Genomic DNA, 14,255 nt, shown 5'->3' with positions numbered 1-14,255 from the left:
AATCATTCCACCATGCCATTAGAATAAGGAGATCTGTTCCTTATCAAGCCCAGGCAACAATAACACTGCTAGTAATGCCTGGCTGCTCAGCAAACCAGGGTTCCCACTATACTAAGTACAGCACCCAGAACAGGATAAAAGTGAGACCACTCTCTCCCTCTAACAATTCAAGAATTTTGTTAGCTGTGGTCTTTCTCCAACTAAAGAAGCCTCCTGTGGACTGTGATCCATCACAATCACAGCAGGCAGCCAACCTTTGTTTTTCGCAGCAACTTTATTTGCTACTTATCTTTAAAAACACTGCTCTTCTATTGTATTCCTAATACACAGAGATTATCTTTTTTCATATTGTGTGCAACATTTCTGGCTCCTTTCTATGTCTTTCATCTGCTTAAATGGTGCCAGGTACCACTGGTAAAGTATTTGCAGTAATTTTCTTTGAATGGCTATGTGAATGGGTTTGGCCTTCTTCCAAAATTTACCTTGCAATTATTCTTCAAACTAATGAAACAAGAGATATATGATTTTATTTAGAAATTAGTTTAGCTGCAAGAGATTTGCTTCAACAAGTATTTGATGAGAAGAGTGTCTTCAAAGGAGAGCAATCTATTCCATTGCATGTACAAAGCAGAGGAAGAACTGATAGGATGGATTGATACTAGTTCTGAGAAATGCTAGATCTTTATATTCTAATGGGAGAATTAATCTTCACACTCGTGCTTTGAGGAATACTTCACAGCAGGCAAGGATGTTGGGAGACTATTCAGACCCAGGGTACTAGGAAAGTGTATGACTACCAGCTGGGCCTTCTAGCTCTGAAACTATGCAGAAAGCAACAATCAAATGATTCAGGACTTCCACGCTACACAAACAGCCCAGCTTTCCAGTGGGAGGTTCTCCAGGCCAGCTTGGATATATTACAGCTATCATGGATAAGATGTGCAGCTGAGGAATACTAAGGTCTTTTATGGGTATAAGCACAAAGCAAAAATTACTATCACAGACCATTTAAAAGATACTAAAGTTTTAAGTACTGTAAATCGATGTAAACAAAGGCATTAGTTTAAAATCACACAACACAGAAATAACGGATCAAATACAAAAGCATGGATCAAAACAAAAAGTCACACAAAAACAACGAACACAGAAATGGGCAGAAAAACTTCTTTTTGAAACTGGTCATCTCAGAACATTTCCTGCTGAACCTTTCTTCCAAATAATCGGGATCCACATAGATCTAACTGAAGTCCAGATGCTAGCCTGGAACAAGCAGGCATTGTTTCTACAGAGAGTCAACTGAAATCACTGACTACACCTGCAAGACTGCTGGCAAACATTTCATTACAGCAGGTAAGCCTTCATCCCCTTTAATAAAAGGTTTACGACTAAGATCTAAGTTATACGAGCTCATGTTTCTCAACATCATTACACTATGTGGGAATACAGGTCCCATACTATTTAGTATATAGTATACTGCATGGCTCCCAAATTGTAATCCTTCCATTACATACATTTCCTAACTTGTATTTTATCTCTAAATGACAATGCTTTAATGTATTGTCTTGAATTGAAAACAAAATACATGGTGTTCTGTCCTATTTTACAAAATATCAACCCAGTAGAAGACCTCAAGTCTTAAACTAAACTATTAAAATTTACCAATATTAAGATTAGTGATCATCATCTGCAAACCCCAACTGACAGAGGTGGTTGGAAAACAACAATTTAAGGGTGGGTACTTCACACCTCTAACATCAGAAGCCTGTTCTGCTACCGGACACGTTACAAAAATGGGACACCAAAGGTGATTGGAACCACCAGTTCCACTCAGAAAAATGAAATGTGAGATTCCATACCATTTATAGCAGCTCTGCATACAAACACACTTTTTTCCCCTGTTAAATATCAAGAGACATCAGTACAAACTCCCTTAGCAGGCAAGCTCCGCAGTAACTGAACCAGACATGCACCATTACTACTCCGACAACCTTAACAGAAACTGTTCTGAATCGTTCCCTAACTCATCAGTGAATTTGGTTAAGCCTTCAGCAGGGTCTCTTCTGACACCAAGAAGAGAAATCTGTCCTACTTAAAGCGCAGACTTCCAACCTTGGTATGGATGGTAAATCAATAAACAACCTCAGGCATCATTAATGACATAAAAATGCTGCAACAGAAAAACTGTACAAAACAGAAAGGTGAGTTTGTGGGTTTCATTGTAGAAGAAAATTAAATCAAAAATCTGATTTTATTGTTGGACCTTCTTAGAAAGTTTCTTACAGTGATCACAGGCAGACAATGATCTCTTTATGAGCACCAGATAAGATGAGAATAATTACCCTTAGATAAGGAGAGAATAATTACACTGAATTCTTTTGCAAGGTGCTTTGAAACCTACTGATGAAAAGTACTTCTAAAAGCTGTGTATTATAAATATACTTAAAAATTACATAAAATGAGTACAACTTTTTCTAGAGGCTAGTCACAAACAAAACTAATTTTGTTTGAAAGTTTAGCTGAAGCAACCATTTCTTGCAATAAAAATTACTCAATGAGCTAAGAAAAGTTGCGCTGCAACAGCTTTTTTGGTGTAAGCTTACAATAGAACCATTGAAATCTACTAATCAACTTAATGAAGGAAATATATTGAATAAACTGTCCATCATGAGCTCAGTGTAGCTCAAAGTGAGTAGGGTTTTTATAGTACAGTAAAATATACTAAGGGTTTTAGAATAAACATCTTTGATTAGGTGAGACCAAATTCCAGTCTTGTTGTTAGAAGCAGTGATGTGATGTACAAATAAAAATTTTAAAAAAATTATCATCTTTCCATGAAAGTCATTCACAACAGTTATAGCTGTCACTTTTCTAAGCTATTTTTAATCTTTTAAATATATATACACACACACACCAACCCACTACCCCCTTTCAGCCCCCAAGAATCTGGTAATGACCTTCTTATAAAATTCCAACGGAGGCGTGGGGGGATATGTAGTTTTCTGAAATAGTTCTATTTTTTCTAACATTCACAACGCCTGTGAAAAACGGGGCCCACTCGTGCAAATGTTCCTTATAAGAGCAATCAGGTTAGGAGCTCCCGGCATGAAGCTATTTTATAAACTAGGATTGCAAGATCAAGCTGATAGCTAGCATCCCTAGGGATCACCAAGATTTTGCTACTACAGAAAAATTTACGATGGTATTGCTGAGAAAAATTTACCAGAAATCTTGAGGTAATGAGAAATTGGTTCTATTAATAAACCTCTTCTTTTTGTACAACTTCATTCTTTAAACTTAAATAGAAATAGTTAAATGATCATGGTTCATATTCATATAAGCCTCTTCAAAGCTGTCAATATCGTATTACAGTACAACACTTGCTATTTTGACCAAGTTCTTATTATCCTGCATTTTATTAAAAGCTATTTTAGGTTTTAAGATTTAAATTTTGCAAATGACCTGTGAAAACAGACATTAAAACCCAATTTTGTTATTTACAGCTGCTGTATGCACAGAAAATATCCATTACAAATACCTCTCACCTACTGAAAACACAGTACATTGCTCTCAAATCAGTAATACGTGGGACAGGCAAATTTCACCCTGGCAAAATGAAATTGCCTATGACAATAATATAAGCACAACTGCATTTTTTTGAAGAAGGCATAGAAAAAACTTTTCTATTAAGAGGCCTTTGTATCATTCTTTTTTGAAAAGACGTGTATCTAAGCCATGAGAAGAAAAAGGGCTCTTAAGTCCTAAACTGTCAGATGTGACTTGGGAAGTCCTTTAACCTCAGATCGCTGGCGGTCTGGCCGGCTTCCCAGGGCGTCGCAGCACGGCACCCGGTGGTCACGGCGTTCCCGAGCATCCGCCACCCGCCACGCCACGCGCAGAACCCGGCCTCTGCACGAGGCGCACCTCTGATCCGACCCCCACAGCCGTTGTCACGTTTAAGTCAAATTTCAGCAGGGAATGGGGTGAACGATTCCTGCACTTTTTGGGAAACCCAGAGGAAGGCGCGGTGCTGAACACGCCCGCACGCGGGCACGTATCGCAAGGCGCGATGCGAGGGCACGACACAAAAGAACGCGAGGGAGTTGCACCCGCTCGGGAATGTCACCCTATCGCGGGGCAAATGTCCCAGCTCCCCGCTCCCGGAAAGGCGGGGGCGATGCAAAGGGAAAAAAAAAAACAAAACCCACAACATTTTGAGCACGGCGGCGCGACCGCGCGGAGAGGCACGGGTGATGCCGGAGCCGCCGCCGCCCCGGGCTCCCGCCGGCCCCCGGCCACCCGGCGAGGCGGAGCGGCAGCCCCCGGGGGAGGGCGGGGACCCCCCAGCCGCACCGCCCGGAGCCGCAGCTCCGCGGGAAGGCGCGGGGCCGGGGCCAGACGCCAGGCTCCCGCCCGCCGTGCCCGCGACGGCAGGAACGGCGCCAGCCGCGGCCGGTGCCCGGCCCGCCCGGTGCCCCTCCGGCGCGCGGGGGAGCGCCACACGGCGAACGCGGAGCGCGGCACACAGCGGATGCGCGAGTCCCGGCGGCGCCCCGGGACACCCACCACACCACACCACCGACCCCCCCCCCCCCCCCCAAAAAGAAAAAAAACAAACCAAAAAACGGGCCGCCCTGCCGGCACGGAATGAAAACAGCCCCGCAGCCGCCCGCGCCATCCCGCCCCCGGCGGCGCCCCCGCCCTGCGGCCCTGCCCCGCGCATCGCCCCCTCCCCCCCGCACTCACCTCGGCGGGGCGCGGCGCGGCGGCGGAGCCGGCGGCGGCCGCTCGCACCCCCGGGCTCCCTCCCCGCGCCCGCCCCGGCCCCGCGCGCCTCCCCCTCCCTCCCGGCTCCCTCTCTCACCGCTACCGGAGCGGCGGCGGCTGGGCCCGACTCCCCCGCCACGTGACCCCCGCCACGTGACCGCCACACTTCCCCGGCCCGCTCCGCCCCCGCCTGCTCTCCCGCAGCGCCGGGGCCGCTCGGCCGGGCCGGGGGGCGGGTGGGGCAGCCCCAAACCCTCCCCCGCGGAGCCGCGGGCAGCCCCCGGCGCCCCCTGCAAGGCCACGGACCGTTCGTGGGGTCCCGCCGGCGCCATGACGGCGCGACACTGTAACGCGACGTGATAACAGCTTGTTTGACAAGGGGAGACAGCCGGAGCGGGGGGAGGCAAGGCTGCCGCCACCGCGTCCCCGTCCTCCCTCAGCCCCTCACTTCCCTCTGAGAAAGAAGCCGCAGCTGCGCTAGGGACAGCGGCGGCTGCGCATGGCGGCGGAGTTACCTGGCAGCCGAGTGCTCCCCGCCGCGGCCCGCGGGGAGGGAGCGGGGCCGGGGCACGGGACCACCGCCCCCCGCCCCGCAGACAGCGCGGCTGCCGGCGCCGCTGTGGTCCCGCATTTTAAACCAAAAGCCACGGCGAGTGAAAATCAGCTGTGTTGACTAGTGCCCCTCGCTAAGCGTAGTCTTTGCTCCCAGAAAATAATGCTTATGGTAGCGCGTCCAGGGGTGCCTTACGGGAGAGAATGCCTCTGGCTCCAAACCCGCCACGTTCAGGACACAATCCAGAGTTTTCGGCACTGCAAGGCCTGGGGGAGCCTCAGTAAAAAGGGATTTGTGTTGCAAACAAACTGCAGATGCATTCTGATATTATATCCAGTGCACATTCCCCTTCTTCAGAAAGAAGCAACAAAAATGCCTAAACACGCGAAGTGCAGAGTACTTCGTAGTTTAAGGAAACCAGGAACAAACTGTAACTACCCGCTCTAAAAAGCCACCTGAAGAACAGTGCCTGGGGAGTGGGAAGTGAAAAGGCCCAATCCCATGCTGCCTTCAGTAATCAAAACCTACTGCCCATTTCAGAAACTAAAAAGGTAAATATTTTTCACACCATTCCCCAAAGCTCCATAAGGATTTTCTCTTATGACCTATAGCAAGAAGGGGCCAAACTTTCTGCCAGAGAATCAGCTAGGTCTGTGAAAACCTGGAAGACTGAAGCCTGAGATAACATGTTAGAGCTAGGTGTAAATTTCATCTGTCAATATAATACCTATTTAGAAAAAAGTTGGTTTTTTATTAAAGATTTTCAGTTGCACTGCACAGGCTAAAACCTCGGGCATCTCTTAAAGGTAGAGTAACAGCCCTATAGTTGAAATGCAATAAAAAGTTACCAGGGAGTTAGGGCTCCATTTTGGGGTGCGTTACAGTAGTTATCAACTGGTAAGCAGAGAAGACCAGGGTACCCAAATTACCTTCTGGATGGCTACAAAAGACAGCCACCACCACCACAACCCCTTTATTGGTAGGCTTACATTACTCCAAAGTAATCCCATACTGGGATTACTTCTTCAGTAGAAGATTTTGAGGGGCTGAAACAGTTAAAACCACTGCATCACTCAATTCTTTTGTTTAACTTAACCCATCTGTGCCTTAGCTCAATTCTGAATGAACAGGCCATCACAAAAATTAAGTCTAGGTACTCACGCAAAAAACATCACAGAGGGGTTTCCAAAACACTGCTTCAGCTTTAACCCCCTTTGTAATCCTGCCCTCTCCACCCTGACACCCTAACCACAGTATAACAGTATTGCCTACTAGTCTCTTCTCTCAGCTGTACTAGAAGCTGTCTGTAGCTGCGTTCATCATCGCAAGAGAAAACTATGTCTGGTAGTTGTTTGCCAGCCTCTACAAACTACGATCGTGACTTTGAGTAATTCCTTGCAGGAGGTCCTACCCATTCTGCACCCTACTACGTGTTGAGGAGTGAAGAAAAATACACAGGAAGATGAACGCTTATTGTCGCTCGTTGCTCTAGCTTTAGTCTATCAACACAACACATTTATTAAAAAAAGTAATAATTCACACAGAGTCCCAGGGACTAGAACCAGACTGTGTTTAAACCTTGCAACAGAGAGGCAATTCCCCACCTTTTTCATCTGCACATGTGAATCCAGCAAGACCTGATTCCACGTCAAGGATGAACTACAGCATTCACCCACATGCAGAAGGGGAGCCACAGCAATCTCAAATCAAGCCCATAATCTGAGTGATTCAAACCCAGAAGTGTCCCTGCAGTTAAGATAAGGCCTCAGCTTCCGAAGTGAAAAGAGAAGTCAAAACTTCTATTATTTATAGCAATAACACATGCTCTTTTAATTTGCCAGCAGGACACTGCTGCTCTATAAATGCAAAGGCAGATCACACTGAGGAAAATACCACTACTGTATTGCATCATGTTTTGCGCAACTACTATTTTGAACTTTTTCCATGACTAAAGATACATTGGTAGGATAATTAAGCGTTTAAAAACTCACTTAATTCACACTTCAACTTATTTTTTAAAGATATGTACAAAACACAGAAAACTCAAAGTGGAGAGACAACCTTTTCCTTCACTAGTCTACTCCATCCCTTCGAGGAGCTGGAGGAAGACATCCCTTGACTTAAAGCACCAGTTCATTATATTATGGAGCTAACAGCATAAACATTTCAGTAGTCCAACTGCAACTCTTCATGCAACTTCAGCAGTACAAATGAATAGAGACATTAACCTAAAATTGTGTTATCAAAATCATATTATGCAACATTGTTAATTTTATTATGAAGCTAAAAACCACAGATTTTTTTTTTTAAAAGCTGTTTCTACTCACTTCTGTGTATTACTGATCTAAAGAAAAGCTGAGTTACCTAGCCAACTTGACTGGATAATAAAAGATCAGTCAAGAAACTGTACAGAACAGTTTGTAAATTCATTTTTACTGTTGGAATATTGTGAATTTAAGGTCAAAGACAGTAAGAAACATGCCTTTTCAGACAGAACTCAACTCCATTCATTTCAGTTATGACCAGGCCTATGCTTTTAAACCTTACCCAGCTGTTAGAGTAAGCAGCTACTCCAGTATCTGGCCATTCCTATAAACCAGGGGTCCTCAAACTTTTTAACCAGGGGGCCGGCGCGCAGATGAAGTGGTAGGCAGTCATCTGCGGCTGCTTGGTTCCCCCCCCAACCCCCGGCTAGGGGGATGGGGGGGTCTTTAAATACCGGGGGCCGGATTGAGGACCCTGGAGGGCCATAGTTTGAGGACCCCTGCTATAAATCATTAATCCCATATTCACAATCCCCTAAGAAAACAAAGGCTGGCCTCTTTTCCAGGAAGATTTTCTCATAATACCGTCTTCTTCTTTCTCTCTCTCTCTTTTTTTTTTTTTTTTAATTTGGACACCTTTAAAATAACTAGCTATCACCATTCAACGAAGGCAAATAATAAAACCCACTTGCCTACGAGCAACTACATGAACTTTTTTGAATGTCAGGTTTTTTTATTTCAAAAAGAAAACACAAGGACACAACTTCAACTGACCTTCCTTAGTCTGCCCAACCAGAACATCGCAATTTTTTTCTCTTCAGGTAAAATATTCATACTCTCTCACACAAAATGTTTTCACTGCAGACAATTTTTTTCCCCCATGTCATTTCACTTTTCATGATGTCTTCCCAATTCACAAGCACATTCTGTTCATGCTCATTTATACAACTTGGGCATGTTGGGCCGGGAAGCAAAGCACAGGCCTTGGTTGCCTTCCAAATGCAAGCAACATTAGTACTGCAAAGAACAAAACTCTGATTTCTGAAGGCATTATATTCCCAGAACTGGGTGAGATGATAGTTCTCTATATATTCTTTACATGTGAAGTCAAGGGTGTTTTTTTTTAAAATAACACAATAACTTTCTAGAGGTGTTCCATATGCTCTATGAAAAAAGGAAAGCACACCTGAAAAATCTAGTGTAACCATTATTACTAAGATTCTTTTGAATGCCTTAGCTTAACTCAAAGTGCTTTTTAAAATATCTTTTGGGGATGCAGCTCTTCATAATTAATCTCATCTTAAAGACAGTTTAATTTAAAACTGCAGATCTAGTAAGTCCAGATAACTGGGGTAGGAAAAGGGAAAAACAAAAAACAGTTCAAGAGTTACCCAAGGGAAAAGTGGCCTAATTCTATTAAAAAAAAAAAAAAAATAGTTCTTGCATCGTTCAGGTGTAATCATTAGAAAGTAAGCAAAACGAGTTCAACACAGGCATGCTGTTAAATCCCCACTCAAGCCTTATTGCCATAAAAACATATCAATAACTGACTTCAACAAACTAATATGCCTAAGTATTTGCAGGACTGAGGTCTCTGCACTGAAAGTCTCTCCTGACTTTCTGAAAAATACATCATTTAAAACTGCCAACAGAAAAAATTATTTCATTCCATTTCAGTCTAGAACAGAGATATAAAGGGAAATCCTGCTCACATCTGTCATTGCTCTGATCACCTACAAGGGCTGCCCCCATCAGACAGTGACTGCCTTTTTTTGCTGCTGGCCAGTACATTTTCAGAAGACTGCATCAGTATTGCTGCTTTACAACTCCCGAGTTGGACTTCCTGATATTTAGTAGAATGGATGTAGAAGGATGTATGAGCTCAGGGTAAGATTTTGGTATGAATTTCTTAGAAACATGGACCAAACACCCATGTGTCCATTAATATTTACAGGTTTCAAGCAGACAAAATTCTCCAGTTGCAGTTGCGCAATCTGAAATGTCTGTGGCTGACAGCACTGGATGGATTTCTTCAAATGTCCCTACCCCTCCTAGCCATAGGGATTTCAGCTATGTTTGAGCAAATACAGATTTCTTTTGAACCCCAAGTCCATCAGTATGCAGACACCGAAATGTAGCCTTTTAGTGCAGTTTATTTCCATTACAAGCTGTTAAAAGTAAATATAACAACAAAAATAATCAAGTAAAGATCTTAAAGAGCTCCCAATTCAACCACATCAGCTACACAACCAAGAAGCCTGAAAATCAGATTAAGGTATGTCATTATTTCACTCCAGTTTCTCAGTCCTTCAGCAAAGAAAGGAAAGCTGAGAAATACCAAAATACCCTAAATTAAAATAAATAGGAAAAAAAAATGCTAATTGTCTTTATGTGTTGTAAAATAAAGGACATGAACAGTTCACCTTGTAGAACACTACCTCACAGGACCTAATCTAGCATAGGTACTTAAGTGTATTTTTCACAAGAGGAAAACTGTTCTTGTAGATGCCTCTGTTATTCTATCTTCTTTCTTCACCTCTGTCTGGATTGCCAAGTGGATAACTATCACATTTTTAATGCATTTGAGGGTTTTGCATGCAAACCTGCTCACTTTTTTCGTGTGCTCATTATTCACTTGTACTTTTTCCACACACAAACTTAACTCATTTTTGCTAGCTTTATATGCTCAACTGATTCCAAAAGGCATTTTCCTTTTGATGGACCTAATCTTGTAATTTTCCTCCACTACAGAGGAACACATCAGAAAAACAGAAACAAGTCAGCTTGCCTGAGCAGATTACCCAAAAAGAGCAAGGATTTCCTCAGCAACTGAGAAGAATAGCTAGGCTGATGGATGAGTAACCAAACCCTCCACTTGACTGGCTGTTCACTCCAGCTTCCTCCTGCCTAATTTTTCTTGTGGAAGCAGCTCCAACTTTCGACATACATTCCCCGCCCCCCACTGGCTTCTTCAAGGAGCTTAATGTAACCTGAACAGGGAAAACAAGATATCATCTCAGGATACTAAAAGAACTGACACATTAAAAGTGACAACAATTTTTTTTTTAATGAAGTCTGCCAGCCTTAGCACATGTAAGAGAAGACGTTGTACCTGTACTCAAGAAAGAACGGTAAGGGCAAGCTCAGATTTACCCATCTGGTGTGAGTGGTACATAAGAACTTGACAAACATTTTGTAGATAAGAACAAACCCACTTTGGTAAATGGGAAAATGGGACGATATACACAAAGTTGAATAGAAATGCAACTTTTGCATTTTTTTTCTTTGTCAGAAAACTGATGTGCTAAAGAAGGGAAATATATTCATGTGGGTTTGGTTTTTTTGAACTTTACTTAGTATTTCAAATGATGCCACACAAGATATTAATTAAACTGAAGAGATGAGGATTAGTACAGAGGGCAAGGGATGGGAACTAATAAGGACGGCAATGGATGGTGCTCCAAAGAAAACAGACTTAGGAGATACTATAAATGGAGTCCCTGAACAATCAGTCATGATACTGACCTTTTAAATATTTCTGTTAGTTAACCTTAGAACAAAAACATGAGTATGCTATTAAAATTTGCTGATGACACAAACCTGAATCAACAACATAGCCTAGAACAAACCACAAAAAAAATAATCTGAAAAGAGTGGATGACCAACAGAAGCAGACTAATAAAAAAAGTGGGATGAAATATGATAGTACAAAGTTCAAAATCATGAACTGAAGGACTTACAAATGTTCATTTTAAACTGAAGGCATCTACTGAAAGGAGAGGATGAGGAAAACCTGTATCTGCCTGTCAGGAACTGAATATCCATAAGGCGTCAATCTGATGAGATCATGAAAGAGGCTAATACTCCCAGGATTCCCAGGACAGATCTGGAATATAAATGCTATTGCACTGGTATTGGGAAGACTTCACCTAGAATTCTGCATACAGTTGTGATCAATTACATTAAAGAAAGGTAAATTAAACTTGAAATGGGTACAGAGAAGGGCCAGGAGAAACAGTCATGATTCTATCTATATTTTACTCTATTAAACATGCACAGTCAATCTTCGCCTATTTCATTTGCTACATCAGGTTACGCCCCCTTCTTAAGCATTTTGTAAGTTCAGCATTGTGAAACCCTAGTTCAAAGCGAGACCTCTGAATATGTCCACAATATAAAAAAGCAATTAATATAACTTTCTCAGCAAAGCACACGTTAGAATATTAAAATAAATAGCAGCTGGTGGAAATACTTCCAAGGTCCCTAGGCTTTTCAGACAAGCGCTTTAACAGCTGAAATATAAATTTGTATCTTTTTTGGCTTAAATCTACAGAGACCCATGCCATATACATGTATTCTTCAAAACCTCTTATTTCAAAGTATAGTTTCATGAGCAGTTCAAGTAAAAGGACAGCACAGCAGAACTTAAGCCATCATTTTTTTGCAAAATTCAATGGAGACAACATTCAAATAAAAAACCGAGAGAGTTCTTGAAAAATATGAAAGAATAAGAGAAAAGCCATCAAAATATTCCAGGTCTTAAGCACCAGAATTCTAACAGTTTATCACCGAGTCCCAAGTAAGTATCCTTTGCACTATCACCCTCCATAGTAGGAAACACAACAAATACTAAGACTGTTGCAAAATCAAATGTTAATTCTTAAAAAATAACATAATTGCAGCATGATACCTGTGTTTGCTGTGGGTAGGCCTATAAAGGAACACGATCAAGTATTTAAGGTCTTTTGCTCCACTGAAAAAAATAATTTTAATCTAGATTTAATAGTAGCAAAATACACAGCAAGAATATGATGAATATACCAATTGTCTCTCACATTTTTTATGGTTTCAGAAAAATATGATACAGTGGTAAAAAGCGGCTCTATGTGCAAAGAAAAAAACCCCAACTTACTGACATGAATGCCTGATTGGGGATCTCACTGATCATTTTAACCCATTTCAGAAGTACACAAAATAAATTCCAGATGTGAAAGGTCTGGTCATCCTTATTAGCACCCTAGTTTCCTATGTTTGTTCCCCCTTGAGAACCCCACCACCTGCTTGAGGCTTACAGTGATGCTACTCAGTGCAAGTACAGCAAAAGCATCCCATTCCTCTCTAAATAGTAATAAATATTGTCGGGCAAGGAAGGGCACCTTTCTCCCTTGAGATAAGCATACTGTAGCTGCAATGATTATATATATACACACTGTATATACATATATATGCACACACAGAAAGACATACAGTTATTTTTGTGTGTGTATTCATATACATACAAATACAGACACAGAAACACAGAAACACAGAGAATATTCCTATCCTGTCACTCAGAACTGTGGTTAGGCCAGGATGTGATGCTACGAAGACCTAAAACTCTTTAATCAACAGCAGCATTTAATATGCATGTATGTAAGCTAACATACTAGCATAGTAAGATCTCCTATGATTGAATGCATATTTTCCTATGTATGTTATGAAGTACCCCAGCACTTACTTTTACTAGAGGGTACTTCAATAGGAACAGAGAGCAGGACAGACTTCTATTGTGCATTTTGCATAGACAGAAAACAAAGCAAGGCCGCAGTCCTGTTTAGTAGGAGTAGCAGAAAAATATTACCCTTATCCCTATTTTACAGATGGGGAAAACTACATTAGGACACATGAAAGATACCTGCTTGAGAACATAGAGCAATGCCAGGCTTTTCACTTCTCTACCAGATCATACTAGTTAACTTAAAGGTGAGCTATTCTTTAAGTGGTGACATAGTCTCAACAAAATAATGCTGTTAACATCTTCCCTTCTCAGTGAGAACTAATTTTCACAGCTCTAGTAGTAAGGCAAAAGTAAAAAAATTACTGTTAAATGTAGTGCTTAGTATCCCATATGATCAGGTCTTGAAAGCTAGCAGAAAAAATCCAAGTAGTAAGTTTACTGCACTTGGTAATAAGCTCACATTTGCATGAATAAACATTAATTGTTTTGCTAATATTTGCTTTGTATATTTGTTACTTTTTAATTATTTTCTTACCAACGTCTGGAAGAAATTTGAACTAATGAGTTGGTGTTTTGTCTGTGTTCTCAACGCTTGTTACACAATTTACGTATATTTAAATGCCTGCTTCATTAAAAAAGATCAATCACTTGGCACCAGAGATTATACTTAGAATAAATTGCATTCAGTACTTACTGGTGCACACATAAGTTATTCTCATACGTGTTTTTATTCTTGTACTTTTAAGAGAAGATAATTAAATCTGTACATCACCCTTTTAATTGTACATTATATTTCATTATTACACTACTTTGTGTTGTCACAGGCATACAAATTTGCATGACTGCCATCATTACATACTGGGTGCTAGGGCAAAGGAGAAAAGTACCTGTCGTGTCTGAGTGTAGCAGGTTTTGAGACTGAAAAATCCAGACTTTGACATTCCCTTGACCCAAGAACGACAAGTTTCCAGCAGACCCAATTTTGTTTTTTCCCCCAGGATGTCCTGAGGCAAGTCTCCTGACTAGTAGAAACTAAAATATTGGCACAAGTGATTAGTCTCACTGACGAAGTGTTGCCAATGTCTGACCACTAGTCTTAAACTTAGGCCATTTATATCAGTCTCCTCTCTTTGTTTCTATGACTTGCTTTGGTTATAATCGTCATGTAAATATGATG

The 14,255-nt window shown here is 41.8% G+C and overlaps 1 protein-coding gene across 5 annotated transcripts in view; it reads right to left on the bottom strand.

The window, feature by feature from the left end:
* TULP4 (TUB like protein 4) overlaps nt 1–14,255 on the bottom strand; it is a 185,263-nt gene that overhangs the window by 163,870 nt on the left and 7,138 nt on the right. Inside the window, exon 1 of one of the 5 annotated variants that reach the window (XM_040597234.1) lies at nt 4,862–4,926. The exons of 1 other annotated variant lie outside the window; for it this stretch is intronic. The gene's annotated coding sequence lies outside the window, so the exon portion shown is untranslated. Of the gene's footprint in view, nt 1–3,794; nt 4,316–4,743; nt 4,815–4,861; nt 4,927–14,255 lie in introns of those variants that run through there. 3 more of the 5 variants (XM_040597233.1, XM_040597237.1, XM_040597236.1) reach the window with 3 other exon arrangements.

The sequence above is a fragment of the Falco naumanni genome, chromosome 6 (assembly GCF_017639655.2).
Source record: "Falco naumanni isolate bFalNau1 chromosome 6, bFalNau1.pat, whole genome shotgun sequence".
NCBI lineage: Eukaryota > Metazoa > Chordata > Aves > Falconiformes > Falconidae > Falco > Falco naumanni.
Note: the sequence above shows the minus strand (reverse complement) of the source record. Positions and strands in the feature narration are given on the sequence as shown.